The following is a 15,560-nucleotide window of genomic DNA, read 5'->3' as shown; positions in this document are numbered from 1 at the left end:
TTATAAAAGTTTCTTGTTAAATATGTGAGAGAGTTGTTCGTTTCTGATTTAGCATCCAAGCAAAAGTATCAGGTTAACAGGATTTCAAATGAAAATACTTTCAGTGGTGGGCAGATATTACACATTTTATTATAAGCTTTGATTTTTGACATTCTTTTGACTGCCTTTAGTTTCGTAAAAAAAGTGACAATTGTCTTTTTATTTGAATTGGAAATTGGAAAATTAAAAATGTTGTGTCAACTTATTGCTGGATTTTTCAAATGCCTGAATGGAATGTTTCTAAGGTTGTTATTTTGAATTGTTTTTGGTTCAAATTGAGAGAGACTAGAAACATAGAAAATAGGCGCAGGAGTGGTCCATTTGGCCCTTCAAGCCTGTTCTGCCATTCATTATGGTTATGGCTGATCCTCATACTCCTGTGCTTTCCCCATACTCCTGGATACCTTTAGAATATAGAGGCAGAATTTTTTGGCCATTCATTCTGGCGAATCTAATGGTCCGGCAATCAACAACTCCCTCCCGCTATGGGTTTTGTGGTGGCGAGGGGTGCATTCAACGGGAAGCCCCATTGACAATGGCGGGACCAGAAGACCTGTCGCGGGCCACCGGTGAGCTGCTCGCCACCCATGCAGAACACGTCGCGGAGGGGGAGGAAATTCCCACCCTAGATATGTATTTATTGTCTTCTTAAATATATTCAGAAATTTGACCTACACAGCCTTCTGTGGTAGGGAATTCCACAAGTTCACCACTCTCTGAGTGCAGATGTTTCACCTCATCTCATTCCTAAATGGCCTATCCTGTATCCTAAGACTGTGGCCCCTTGTTTTAGCTCCCCCAGCGAAAGGAAATAACATCCCTGCATCCAGTCAGAATGTTATACGTTTCAAATAGATCCCATCTTGTTCTTCTAAGTTCCAGTTAATACAGTCCCAGTCAACCCAATCTGTCCCCATACAACAATCCTACCATCCCAGGAAACACTCCCTCTATGGCAAGTATATCCTTTCTTAGATAAGGAGACCAAAACTGCACACATTGCTCCAGGGGTGGTCTCACCAAAACCCTGAACATCTGCAGTAAGGCATCCTTGCTCCTGTACTCAAGTCCTCTTGCAATGAAGACCAACATACCATTTGCCTTCTTAACAACTTGCTGTAACTGCAAGCTTGCTTTCAGTGGCTTAAGTACGAGAACACTCAGGTCTATTTGTACGTCAGTATTTCCCAATCGATCTCCATTTAAATAATACTCTGCCATTCTGTTTCTCTATCCGAAGTGGGTAACTTCACATTTATCCACATTATTCTGCATCGGCCATGTTTTTACCAATCACTCAACTTGTCAAAATCACCTTGAAACATCTTAACATCCTCTTCACCAGTTAAATACCCACCAAGTTTTGTGTAATCAGAAAAATTGGAAATATTACATTTTGGCTCCCTCATCTAAATCATTGATGTATATTGTGAATAGCTGTGTCCCAAGCATTAATCCCTGTGAGACCCCACTAGCTACTGCCTGCCACTTTGAAAAAGACCCATATATTCCTACTCTGTTTCCTGTCTGCTAACCAATTATCAATCTATGACAATATATTACCCCCATTTTAATATGCTTTCATTTTGCCCACTATCCTCATATGAGGGACTTTATCAAAAGCTTTCTGAAAATCCAAATACACCACATCCACTAGTTCACCTTTATCTCTATTAGTGTCCTCAAAAAACATCAGTGGGTTTTGCAAACATGAATTCCTTTTCATAAATCCATGTTGACATTGTCAAATACCGTTGATATTTTCTAAGTGTCCAGTTGACGCATCCTTTCTAATAGACTCAAGCAATTTTCCTACTACTAATGTTAGGTAAAGGTTTTTCAAAGTGCGGGTCATGAGCCGTGAGTGGGTCATGGGTAGGTGTCGGGAGAGCCACAGAGCGTCTTGTCACAGCATTTCCCCCAGTGGTCCCGATTGCAGGAGAAGCGTCCAACCGCCAGTACCGGCATTTAAATTGAGATCGGTGGCCGTTACCGGCCTTCAAATGAGAACAAGATGAGGCTGTGTGTAGAGTTCTGACCATGAATGGCAGCAGTGAGCTGGTCATGTGTACCGCACATACACTTAATGTCAAGCGCTGTATACGTATGTGCTTTTGCCGCCAAATCACAGAAGAGCTTTTTCCATCTTCTAGCTGCTAGCAAGTAAGACAAGAGGACAGTGAAGATGGTTCATTTTGCTACAAGGAAGAGACAGCCACAGACACAAACAGGCAGTGTACTTACTGGCCAGCGTCTCACAACTGAATCTGCTGGAGAGAGTTGCCCAGGAGAGTTCAGGGCAGGGCAGAACAGTGCTAATGTTAGCTCTGTACAGAGCTACAGAGCCTCTGGTTAACAGCCTACAAAGAAGAAACTTAACTCAGGAACAAAGCAGTATAAGGTGATTTCTTGAAGTATGGTTTTGTCATTTGTGCCAATGCAAAGAAGGATACAAAGCCAATGTGTGATATTTGCAGAGAAGTACTTACAAATGAGAGGAGAAGTTTCAGATTTTGCTAGAGAAGTGGTTGGTGAAAAATTTATTTTGAGGCTGAGGGGCAGCACGGTAGCACATGTGGCTCGCACCGTGGCTTCACAGCGCCAGGGTCCCAGGTTCGATTTTCCGCTGGGTCACTGTCTGTGTGGCGTCTGCACGTTCTCCCCGTGTCTGCGTGAGTTTCCTCCGGGTGCTCCGGTTTCCTCCCACAGTCCAAAGATGTGCAGGTTAGGTGGATTGGCCATGCTAAATTGCCCTTAGGTCCAAAAAGGTTAGAAGGGGTTAGTGGGTTATGGGAATAGGGTGGATGTGAGGGCTTAAGTGAGTTGGTGCAAACTCGATGGGCCGAATGGCCTCCTTCGGCACTGTATGTTCTATGTACATGTATATGTATCTATGTCTATGAGACTCCAGAGTCAGTTAATAACTTACAGCTGACTCCAAATGAATAGACTACACTGCTGTAACTGACCTGTGAGACGATATTAAAACGTGCTAAAAACATGAGGCTGTCAGCATTCTGGAGTAGAATCTCCCAGGCTTATCCAGTGCTGAAGAAAGCAAGCATTTTGTTGTTATTGCACTTTACAATGACTTACATGTGCGAGGTTAGATTTTCCATTTTCTCAAAGATGAAGAAGACGGCACAAAGGAACTGGCTGAAGTCGGCACCTGATAAGCGCATTCCACTCTCCCGCTGTGAACCTGATTGGAGTGAGATCATAATGACCAAGCAGGCTCCCTTTTGCATTAAAGGTAAGTGAATGTGGCGGGTGTTGCAAAGGTCAGCCGGCATGAGTCCCGAAGGTCGGCTGGTTGGCTAAAGTGGATCGCGGAAGGAAAAGTTTGAAAAACCTGTGTTAGGCTAACGGATCTGCAATTCCGTTTTCCCCCACCCTCCAATCTGCCAGGACTGTTACACAACCTACAGAATACTGGAAGGTGACAACCCATGCTTCTATTATTTTAACGATCACCTCCTTTAATACCCTGGGATGTAGATTATTAGGCCTTAGGGGTTTATTGACTTTCAGTCCCATTAATTTCTCCAGCACAATTTTTTTGTCATATTAATTTCCTTCAATTGCTCCTTCTCACTAGACATTTGGTTCCTTAGCATTTCTGGGAAGTTATTTATGTCTTCCTCCATGAAGACAGAATTAATATAATATAATAATAATCGCTTATTGTCACAAGTAAGCTTCAATTAAATTACTGTGAAAAGCCCCTAGTCGCCACATTCAGGGAGGCCGGTACGGGAAATGAACCCACGCTGCTGGCTTTGTTCAGCATTACAAGCCAGCTGTTTAACCCACTGTGCTAAACCAGCCCCGATAATCTTTTATTGTCACAAGTATGAAGTTACTGTGAAAAGACCCTAGTCGCCACATTCCGGCGCATGTTCAGGTAAGCCAGTACGGGAATTGAACCCACGCTGCTGGCCTTGTTCTGCATCACAAACCAGCTGTCTAGCCCACTGAGCTAAACCGGCTATTGAATTAAAATAATTGCTTAATTGCTCTGCAATTTCCTTGTTCTCAATTTTAAAATTCTCCTGTTTTGGACTGAAAAGGACATACATTTGTCTTCACTAATCTTTTTCTTTTTGTATACTAATAAAAGCTTTTACAGTCCGCTTTTATGTTACTTGAAAGTTTACTCATTCTCTATTTTTCCCCTCTTAATCAATCTCTTTGTCCTCCTTTGCCAAATGCTGAACTTCTCCCAAACCTCAGGCGTGCTCCTTTTGTAGTAACTTTATCTAACTCTTCTTTGGATCTAATACTATCCTTCATTTCTTTTGCAAGTCAGAATTGGGTGGTGTTTCTTGTGTTTTTGTGCCAGAAAGGGATGTATAACTGTTGCAATGCATACATTTGTTCCTTAAATATTAACCATTGTCTATCCATCATCATGCCTTTTATTTTTTTTAAATAAAGTTAGAGTACCTAATTATGTTTTTCCAATTAAGGGGCAATTTAGCGGGCCAATCCACCTAACCTGCACATCTTTGTGTTGTGGGGGTGAAACCCATGCAAACACGGGGAGAATGTGCAAACTCTTCCCGGACAGTGACCCAGGGCCGGGATTCGATCCCGGGTCCTCAGCTCCGTAGCCCCAGTGCTAACCACTGCACCACATGCCGCTCCCTTCATGCCTTTTAATGAAGCCAACTCACCTTCCTAATTTCCTTTGTTTAGCCTTAGGACTGTAGTTTCAGATCAAGTTCTTCACTTTCCATCCTAATGAAGAATTTTATCATGTTATGCTCATTGTTACCTAAAGGACTCCGCACAAGATTATTAATTCATTAATTCTGTTTGCATCATACCAAATCTACAATAGCATATTCCCAAGTTGGTTCCTTGACATACTGGTTTAAAAAAACATCTTGTAGACGCTCCAGGAATTCATCCGCCACAGTAATCTTGTTAATTTTGTTTGCCCAATCCATATGTAGATTAAAGTCACCCTTGACCACTGTATCACCTTTCTTACATACATCTCTAATTTCCTGTTTAATGCCATCCCCCACTTTCGCACGACCGTCTGGAGGCCTATAGACAACTCCCACAATATATTTTCACCCCTTGTTGCTTCTTAGCTCCACCCAGACTGATTTTACTTCTAGATTCTCTGTGCCAACATCCTCTCTCATTATTACGCTGATTTCATTCTTAACAAACAACACCACCCCGTCTCCTTTTTGCCTGTCCTTCCAAAATATTGAGTATCCTTGGATATTCAGTTCCTGGCCTTGCTCATCCTGTAGCCACATCTCCGTAACGCAATCATATTGTACCTGCGTATACCAATTTGCACTATTGATTTGTCTATCTTATTTCAAATGCTCCATGCATTCAGAGCCTTTAGACTTGTCTATTTAACATTTTCTCCCACATTTACACTCACCAACAAACAATAATCAGTCACAAATATGTCAATCCCCATATCAATAACAACGATTCCATCCTCCCACCAAACCCCAAACATTAGCCCGCATGTTCACACAAATGACAAAAAGGAATTAGGGATCACCCAGTCGCCATTAACACACACAGCCCCCCTCCCCCCAATCCTCCCACCCACACGCCCCAACTAATGTTCGATGTTATCCAGTTCTTGAAAGTGCATGATGAATAATGCCCATGAATTGTAGAACCCCTCCATTCTTTCCCTCAGTTCAAACTTAACCTTCTCAAGAGTCAAGAATTCCAACAAGTCCCCCGGCCACGCCAGGGCACAGGGTGGAGAGGTTGCTCTCCATCCCATCAGGATCCGCCTTCGGGCGATCAACGAGGCGAAGGCTACAACATCTGCCTCCGCACCAGTTTCCCACCCTGGCTGGTCCGACACCCCGAATATGTACACATTTTGTTTTGTATTATGGCCCTACTTGCTGCTATTCTCTGCCTTCCACTTTTGCTTTCTACTTTTCTGTCTTTCATTTCTGCTTTTGTTTCTCTCTCCTGTCTCCCTGCTCAGGTTCTCATTCCCTTTTCACTCTCGTTTAAACGCTCCCCGATAACATTAGAAAATACACCTGTGAGGATATTGGTCCTGGTCCTGCTGGGGTGCATTCTGGGCAGCTTCATAGGTCCTAATAATCCCCAGAATCGGTCACATTCGTCCCTTCTACACTATCTCTCCAGCCATACATTCATCTGGTCTATTCTCCTATTCCTGCTCTTGCTAGCATGTGACACTCAGGAGTAATCCTGAGATTACTACCTTTGAGGTCCTGCTTTTTAATTTATTTTTGAACTCCCTAAATTCTGCTTTCAGGACCTCATCCGTTTGCTTACCTAATTTGTTGGTACCGACATGGACCACAGCCTCTGATTGTTCACCCTTCCTTTTCAGAATGTCCTGCAGCCGCTCAGTGGCATCCTTGACCCTGGCAACAGGGGTCAATCTACCATCCTGGTATCATGTCTGTGGCCACAAAAACATCTATTTGTTCCCCTTACAATAGAATCCCCTACCACTATTGCTCGACCACTCTTTCCCCCCTCCCCCACTGTGCAGCTAAGCCACTCATGGTGTCACAGACCTGGCTCTTGCTACATTCTCCTAAGAAACCACTTCTCCCAGAAGTTTCTAAAACAGAGAGGGAGATGAACCCAGGGAACGCATGCACTACCTGTCTAGTGATTTTGCTCTGTCTGGCAGTCACCCTTCCCTTTCTGCCTGTGCACTCTACCTGCGATGTGACCACCTCATTGTGCGTGTTGTCCACAAAGATCTCATCCTTGCAGATGCTCAACAGTGGCTCGAATCGCAGCTCCAGCTCCAAAATGCAGGTATCAAATGGCTGCAGTTGAAGACACCACCTGGCACATGTGGTCACCGTGGACACTGGAAGTGTCCCTGACCTCCCACATCACGCAAGATGATCATTCCACATGATCGAGCTGCCCTGCCAATACTTACCCTTAAATGACACGCTCAAAAGATAGTTTTTGAGAATTATTCAACCAAGCTGCAAAGAAACACTTTGTCAATGCCACTGTGTGGCATTGGAATCATCTTTATTTCAATGCATGGGTCTGCACCTCCATTTTTAACATTGTTTCCCTAAACCCACAATATCAGATAATTAATTGCTCAGAGGTTGCTATAAATACCAGTATGTTTGTCTTATGTTGCAATGATTCTGTGCTGTTAAAGATAATTAATATGTCTGTCAGCTCTTTAAATAGCAAACATTGTGATGTTTTCTTCCAGAAAGTTGCGCAAGGCATCCCTCTAAGCAGTGGCAGTTCGGCCAAACGTTATCGGAAAGAGCAGTTCTTAGTTGATTGAACATGCAGAAACATTTTGCCGATAAGCACAGAATTTATGAGCCAACTGCTTGAAAATTACTATGGTACCGTAACTAACAGCCGCTTTCCCCCTCACATTAGTTGCATGCATTATTACTTCAATCCTGAAATTATCGAGGATTGAGCGAGGGTTCTGCATGACCTGAACTCATATTGGCGCTCTATTTCTTTCTGTGTTGAAAACCCTAAAAATGTGCATTTACAATCTATTCACTGGATCATCGAACCCTGTTTGAAATGTGCTATTCCTGTCAATTCCATTTTGTTAGAAGAATTTTTAAAAAACATCCTGACACATCTGCAACAATGATCCTTCAGTGCTTCTCAGCCAATGAATCAGTAACCAATTTAAACATTGAAAAGCTGTTGATACAGCATTAGAATGCAGTATTTGTAGAGGCTGGGACAATGAAAGACGAAAAAGTGCTTTCACATTTGGCTCTAGGCTAACTGGTAAGAGCAAAAATGGAGAAATGGCATGTTTAATAATGGAGAATGGTCTCTAAACAGATAGGAATCAACGTATTGACCCTGTCACCTTTTCTACATAAAAGCATAAGGTAAGCAGGTGCAGGGCAATGCCATCACCTCCAAGTTCCTTTCCGCATCACACTATTATGGTGGGACATACGTTGTCATTCCATCATTGTCACTGGATCAAAATCCCGGGGCTTCCTCCCAAACAGCATCTTTGCCACATGGACTATAATGGTTCAAGAAGACTTACTGCCACCCAAGTAAATCTAGGGATGGGCAAATAAATCTCAGTGGGCAATAACCTGCTTGGGCAATACTGTTACGATCCCAATTGGTGTTAGAACTGAAAGAAGATCCCAGAATGGAACCCTGGCTCAAAAGACCGTAACTTTTACTTTATTTTACAAAACATGGAGGAGCAGAGTCACAGGACCACTAATTAGTATTAACAACAAGAAAATAACATTTATTAAACATGAAAAGTTAGATTATTATACAATTGTTATTTACTGCCCCCTGAGCTTAACAATCACATACCGATTTTAAAATTAACATGGATTACAAAATACATCTTACGCTACAATGGTCTCATTCACACAAAGTCTCTTTTAGTGCACAGGATGACTGTGGTAAGACACACTCCTCTCTGAACCCAAGTGAATGTCTGTGAATTTCTCTTCAAAATTCCCCCCAGATGTTTCTTTTTTTAAAAAAATATTTTATTGAAAATTTTTGGTCAACCAACACAGTACATTGTGCATCCTTTACACAATATTATAACAACACAAATAACAATGACCTATTTTATAAACAGAAAATGAATAAATAATAAATAACAAAAATGAAAACTAACCCTAATTGGCAACTGCCTTATCACAAGTAACACTCTCCAAAAATATAATTTAACAGTCCAATATATAATTATCTGTAGCAACGACCTATACATATTATACAGTATATATTAACAACCCTGAGAGTCCTTCTGGTTCCTCCTCCCCCACCCCCCCACCCCCCGATCCTGGGCTGCTGCTGCTGCCTTCTTTTTCCATTCCATCTATCTTTCTGCGAGGTATTTGACGAACGGTTGCCACCGCCTGGTGAACCCTTGAGCCGACCCCCTTAGAACGAACTTAATCCGCTCTAGCTTTATAAACCCTGCCATGTCATTTATCCAGGTCTCCACCCCCGGGGGCTTGGCTTCTTTCCACATTAGCAATATCCTGCGCCGGGCTACTAGGGACGCAAAGGCCAAAACATCGGCCTCTCTCGCCTCCTGCACTCCCGGCTCTTGTGCAACCCCAAATATAGCCAACCCCCAGCTTGGTTCGACCCGGACCCCCACTACTTTCGAAAGCACTTTTGTCACCCCCCTCCAAAACCCCTGTAGTGCCGGGCATGACCAAAACATATGGGTATGATTAGCTGGGCTTCTCGAGCACCTCGCACACCTATCCTCCACCCCAAAAAATTTACTGAGCCGTGCTCCAGTCATATGCGCCCTGTGTAATACCTTAAACTGAATCAGGCTTAGCCTGGCACACGAGGACGACGAGTTTACCCTGCTTAGGGCATCTGCCCACAGCCCCTCCTCGATCTCCTCCCCCAGCTCTTCTTCCCATTTCCCTTTTAGTTCATCTACCATAGTCTCCCCTTCGTCCCTCATTTCCCTATATATATCTGACACCTTACCATCCCCCACCCATGTCTTTGAGATCACTCTGTCCTGCACCTCTTGTGTCGGGAGCTGCGGGAATTCCCTCACCTGTTGCATCGCAAAAGCCCTCAGTTGAATATACCTGAATGCATTCCCTTGGGGCAACCCATATTTCTCGGTCAGCGCTCCCAGACTCGCGAACTTCCCATCCACAAACAGATCTTTCAGTTGCGTTATTCCTGCTCTTTGCCACATTCCATATCCCCCATCCATTCCCCCCGGGGCAAACCTATGGTTGTTTCTTATCGGGGACCCCCCCCCAAGGCTCCAGTCTTTCCCCTATGCCGTCTCCACTGTCCCCAAATCTTCAGTGTAGCCACCACCACCGGGCTTGTGGTGTAGTTCCTCGGTGAGAACGGCAATGGGGCTGTCACCATAGCCTGTAGGCTAGTCCCCCTACAGGACGCCCTCTCTAATCTCTTCCACGCCGCTCCCTCCTCCTCTCCCATCCACTTACTCACCATTGAAATATTAGCGGCCCAATAATACTCACTTAGGCTCGGTAGTGCCAGCCCCCCCTATCCCTGCTACGCTGTAAGAATCCCTTCCTCACTCTCGGGGTCTTCCCGGCCCACACAAAACCCATGATGCTCTTTTCAATCCTTTTAAAAAAAGCCTTCGTGATCACCACCGGGAGGCACTGAAACACAAAGAGGAATCTCGGGAGGACCACCATCTTAACCGCCTGCACCCTCCCTGCCAGTGACAGGGGTACCATATCCCATCTCTTGAAATCCTCCTCCATTTGTTCCACCAACCGCGTTAAATTTAACCTATGCAATGTGCCCCAATTCTTGGCTATCTGGATCCCCAGGAAACGAAAGTTCCTTGTTACCTTCCTGAACGGTAGGTCCTCTATTTCTCTACACTGCTCCCCTGGGTGCACCACAAACAACTCACTTTTCCCCATGTTCAATTTATACCCTGAAAAATCCCCAAACTCCCCAAGTATCCGCATTATTTCTGGCATCCCCTCCGCCGGGTCTGCCACATATAGTAACAAATCGTCCGCATACAAAGATACCCGGTGTTCTTCTCCTCCTCTAAGTACTCCCCTCCACTTCTTGGAACCCCTCAACGCTATCGCCAGGGGCTCAATCGCCAGTGCAAACAATAATGGGGACAGAGGGCATCCCTGCCTTGTCCCTCTATGGAGCCGAAAATATGCAGATCCCCGTCCATTCGTGACCACGCTCGCCATCGGGGCCCTATACAACAGCTGCACCCATCTAACATACCCCTCTCCAAAACCAAATCTCCTCAACACCTCCCACAAATAATCCCACTCCACTCTATCAAATGCTTTCTCGGCATCCATCGCCACTACTATCTCCGTTTCCCCCTCTGGTGGGGGCATCATCATTACCCCTAACAGCCTCCGTATATTCGTGTTCAGCTGTCTCCCCTTCACAAACCCAGTTTGGTCCTCGTGGACCACCCCCGGGACACATTCCTCTATTCTCATTGCCATTACCTTGGCCAGGATCTTGGCATCTACATTTAGGAGGGAAATAGGTCTATAGGAACCGCATTGTAGCGGATCCTTTTCCTTCTTTAAGAGAAGCGATATCGTTGCTTCAGACATAGTCGGGGGCAGTTGTCCCCTTTCCTTTGCCTCATTAAAGGTCCTCGTCAATACCGGGGCGAGCAAGTCCACATATTTTCTATAGAATTCGACTGGGAATCCATCCGGTCCCGGGGCCTTTCCCGCCTGCATGCTCCTAATTCCTTTCACCACTTCTTCTACCTCGATCTGTGCTCCCAGTCCCACCCTTTCCTGCTCTTCCACCTTGGGAAATTCCAGCCGATCCAAAAAGCCCATCATTCTCTCCCTCCCATCCGGGGGTTGAGCTTCATATAATTTTTTATAAAATGTCTTGAGCACTCCATTCACTCTCTCTGCTCCCCGCTCCATCTCTCCTTCCTCATCCCTCACTCCCCCTATTTCCCTCGCTGCTCCCCTTTTCCTCAATTGGTGTGCCAGCAACCTGCTCGCCTTCTCCCCATATTCGTACTGTACACCCTGTGCCTTCCTCCATTGTGCCTCTGCAGTGCCCGTAGTCAGCAAGTCAAATTCTACATGTAGCCTTTGCCTTTCCCTGTACAGTCCCTCCTCCGGTACTTCCGCATATTGTCTGTCCACCCTCAAAAGTTCTTGCAGCAACCGCTCCCGTTCCTTACTCTCCTGCTTCCCTTTATGTGCCCTTATTGATATCAGCTCCCCTCTAACCACCGCCTTCAGCGCCTCCCAGACCACTCCCACCTGGACCTCCCCATTATCATTGAGTTCCAAGTACTTTTCAATGCACCCCCTCACCCTTAGACACACCCCCTCATCTGCCGTTAGTCCCATGTCCATTCTCCAGGGTGGGCGCCCTCCTGTTTCCTCCCCTATCTCCAAGTCTACCCAGTGTGGAGCGTGATCCGAAATGGCTATAGCCGTATACTCCGTTCCCCTCACCTTCGGGATCAACGCCCTTCCCAGCACAAAAAAGTCTATTCGCGAGTAGACTTTATGGACATAGGAGAAAAACGAGAACTCCTTACTCCTAGGTCTGCTAAATCTCCACGGGTCTACACCTCCCATCTGCTCCATAAAATCTTTAAGTACCTTGGCTGCTGCCGGCCTCCTTCCAGTCCTGGACTTTGACCTATCCAGCCCTGGTTCCAACACCGTATTAAAATCTCCCCCCATTATCAGCTTTCCCATCTCTAGGTCCGGAATGCGTCCTAGCATCCGCCTCATAAAATTGGCATCATCCCAGTTCGGGGCATATACGTTTACCAAAACCACCGTCTCCCCCTGTAGTTTGCCACTCACCATCACGTATCTGCCCCCGTTATCCGCCACTATAGTCTTTGCCTCGAACATTACCCGCGTCCCCACTAATATAGCCACCCCCCTGTTTTTCGCATCTAGCCCCGAATGGAACACCTGCCCCACCCATCCTTTGCGTAGCCTAACCTGGTCTATCAGTTTCAGGTGCGTTTCCTGTAACATAACCACATCTGCCTTAAGTTTCTTAAGGTGTGCGAGTACCCGTGCCCTCTTTATCGGCCCGTTCAGCCCTCTCACGTTCCACGTGATCAGCTGGGTTGGGGGGCTTCCTACCCCCCCCCTTGTCGATTAGCCATCCCCTTTTTCCAGCTCCTCACCCGGTTCCCACGCAGCTGTATCTCCCCCAGGCAGTGCCCCCCCCGCCCATCCCCTCCCATACCAGCTCCCCCCTCTCCCCAGCAGCAGCAACCCAGTAATTCCCCCCTCCCACCCCCCCCCCCGCTAGATCCCCCGCTAGCGTAATTACTCCCCCCATGTTGCTCCCAGAAGTCAGCAAACTCTGGCCGACCTCGGCTTCCCCCCGTGACCTCGGCTCGCACCGTGCGACGCCCCCTCCTTCCTGCTTCTCTATTCCCGCCATGATTATCATAGCGTGGGAACCAAGCCCGCGCTTCTCCCTTGGCCCCGCCCCCAATGGCCAACGCCCCATCTCCTCCACCTCCCCTCCTCCCCCCTTCACCACCTGTGGAAGAGAGAAAAGTTACCACATCGCAGGACTAGTACATAAAACTCCTCTTTCCCCCCTTTTTAACCCCCCTCTTCGCCCCCCACATTCGCCCCACCACTTTGTTCAAACGTTCTTTTTAATAACCCGCTCATTCCAGTTTTTCTTCCACAATAAAAGTCCACGCTTCATCCGCCGTCTCAAAGTAGTGGTGCCTCCCTCGATATGTGACCCACAGTCTTGCCGGTTGCAGCATTCCAAATTTTATCTTCTTTTTATGAAGCACCGCCTTGGCCCGATTAAAGCTCGCCCTCCTTCTCGCCACCTCCGCACTCCAGTCTTGATAAACGCGGATCACCGCGTTCTCCCATTTACTGCTCCGAGTTTTCTTTGCCCATCTAAGGACCATTTCTCTATCCTTAAAACGGAGGAATCTCACCACTATGGCTCTGGGAATTTCTCCTGCTCTCGGTCCTCGCGCCATCACTCGGTATGCTCCCTCCACCTCCAACGGACCCGCCGGGGCCTCCGCTCCCATTAACGAGTGCACCATCGTGCTCATATATGCCCCGACGTCCGCTCCCTCCGCACCTTCAGGAAGACCAAGAATCCTCAGGTTGTTCCTCCTTGCGTTGTTCTCCAGTGCCTCCAACCTTTCCACACATCGTTTCTGATGTGCCTCATGCATCTCCGTCTTCACCACCAGGCCCTGTATGTCGTCCTCATTCTCGGCTGCCTTTGCCTTCACGACCCGAAGCTCCCGCTCCTGGGTCTTTTGTTCCTCCTTTAGCCCTTCGATCGCCTGTAGTATCGGGGCCAACAGCTCTTTCTTCATTTCCTTTTTGAGCTCTTCCACACAGCATTTCAAGACCTCTTGTTGTTCAGGGCCCCATGTTAAACTGCCACCTTCCGACGCCATCTTGGTTTTTGCTTGCCTTCCTTGCCGCTGTTCTAAAGGATCCACTGCAATCCGGCCACTTTCTCCTCCTTTTTTCATCCGTATCCAGGGGGGATTCCCTTCTGGTTTACCGCACAGTGTTTTTAGCCGTCAAAATTGCCGTTGGGGCTCCTATCAAGAGCCCAAAAGTCCGTTTCACCGGGAGCTGCCGAAACGTGCGACTCAGCTGGTCATCGCCGCACCCGGAAGTCCCCCCCCAGATGATTCTTATACCATGAGCCATCTCATCTCACTGAACTCCGGCTTCCACATAAGTGCTGTCAAATTCCACTTTCAAATCTTCTTTTAAATTATACATTCCCTCCCCTATTTCCATCAAGGTTTCGCTTTCAGGTTTTACACCTCTCCCTTTTGGTTTCCTTTGTCTTAAAGGATGTTACACAAGCTCCAAGGTTCAGCCACTAGTTTCCACAATGATTTCAAATAATAGGCTGTATTCTCCATCGGCAGGATCCTCTGTTTCGCCAGCAACATACTTACTCCCGCGGATTTCACGACGGTGTGGGGGTGCCACAATGGGAAACCCATTGTGCTGGGACGGAGAATCCCATTGCTGGCGGGAATGCGCCAAACTGGAAAACGGGTGCGGCGGGACTGAGAATCCCGCCCAATGCCTTCCAAACTGGGGCTGGTTTAACACAGTGGGTTAAACTGCTGACTTGTAATGCAGAACAAGGCAGCAGCGTGGGTTATTGTGACAATAAGCGATTGTTATTATTATATTATTATTACTGTAGTAATTTCTCACAAACCTTAGCACTAATGCAGATATCTTTCTGGTCTCTCACAATCTAATGCCTTTTCAATTCTCTGTGATGTTACTAGACAGTAATCTGTTCTGGTTCCCAGTTTCCTGTGTTCTGTTAACAGCAGACTTCTTGGAAACTTCTCTTAATTTCTCTAATTTCCTTAACTAGCTGGACTTAGATTTCCAGCATCTATTTTCTTAATCTTTACCCCCCATAGTATGGCTTTTCTTCCAGCAAGGCTGAGAAAAACATCCCCTCTTTAGCCTTATAAAACCAACTGTTTCTAGCAGAGCAGCGAGAGCTGCCTTCTCTCTCACTACCTATCTCCAACTGCTCTGACTGCCAGCCAAAATTAAGCACAAAGGAAAGCCCTTCCCTCTGGAAAGTAGCCTCCTGTTGCCTGGCAACGACTTACTTCTATTTACTCTTCATTCCACAACACTCTCTGAGCACAATAGAATCACAGTTGAAACTTAATCAACCCCCATACATACAAACACCTTTTTCCAGCATGAATAGAACTATAGGTTTTACCTTCCTAGGCACAGAAACATTAAATTAAACCAATTTAAAACCTTATTTCTAATGTTTACCAATACAAATATAAATCCCTCAAAACTACCATTATTTTCCAAACAATGCACACAAGAATGAATATAAAAGAGAGTGATTGAGAAAGTCAGTAGTGTTTTAACAACCATCTGCAAGAAGTTTCAAATGAGCATAAAGATGAAGCATGAAGAGTCCTTGAAGTAATAGCATATTATTTCCTGTTTATCTTCAGCTTTATTTTCAAG

General features: G+C 46.0%; 1 long non-coding RNA gene across 3 annotated transcripts in view; it reads left to right on the top strand.

Annotated features, from left to right (window-relative positions):
* LOC140409539 (uncharacterized) overlaps positions 1–15,560 on the top strand; it is a 206,444-nt gene that overhangs the window by 183,507 nt on the left and 7,377 nt on the right. For all 3 annotated transcript variants that reach the window (XR_011940378.1, XR_011940379.1, XR_011940380.1), the window contains one exon: positions 3,169–3,292. This is a non-coding gene — a long non-coding RNA (uncharacterized lncRNA). The remainder of the gene's footprint in view (positions 1–3,168; positions 3,293–15,560) is intronic.

Source organism: Scyliorhinus torazame, chromosome 3 (genome assembly GCF_047496885.1).
Source record: "Scyliorhinus torazame isolate Kashiwa2021f chromosome 3, sScyTor2.1, whole genome shotgun sequence".
Taxonomy (NCBI): domain Eukaryota; kingdom Metazoa; phylum Chordata; class Chondrichthyes; order Carcharhiniformes; family Scyliorhinidae; genus Scyliorhinus; species Scyliorhinus torazame.
The sequence above is the reverse complement of the archived record's forward strand: the minus strand, read 5'-3'. Positions and strand labels throughout refer to the sequence as shown.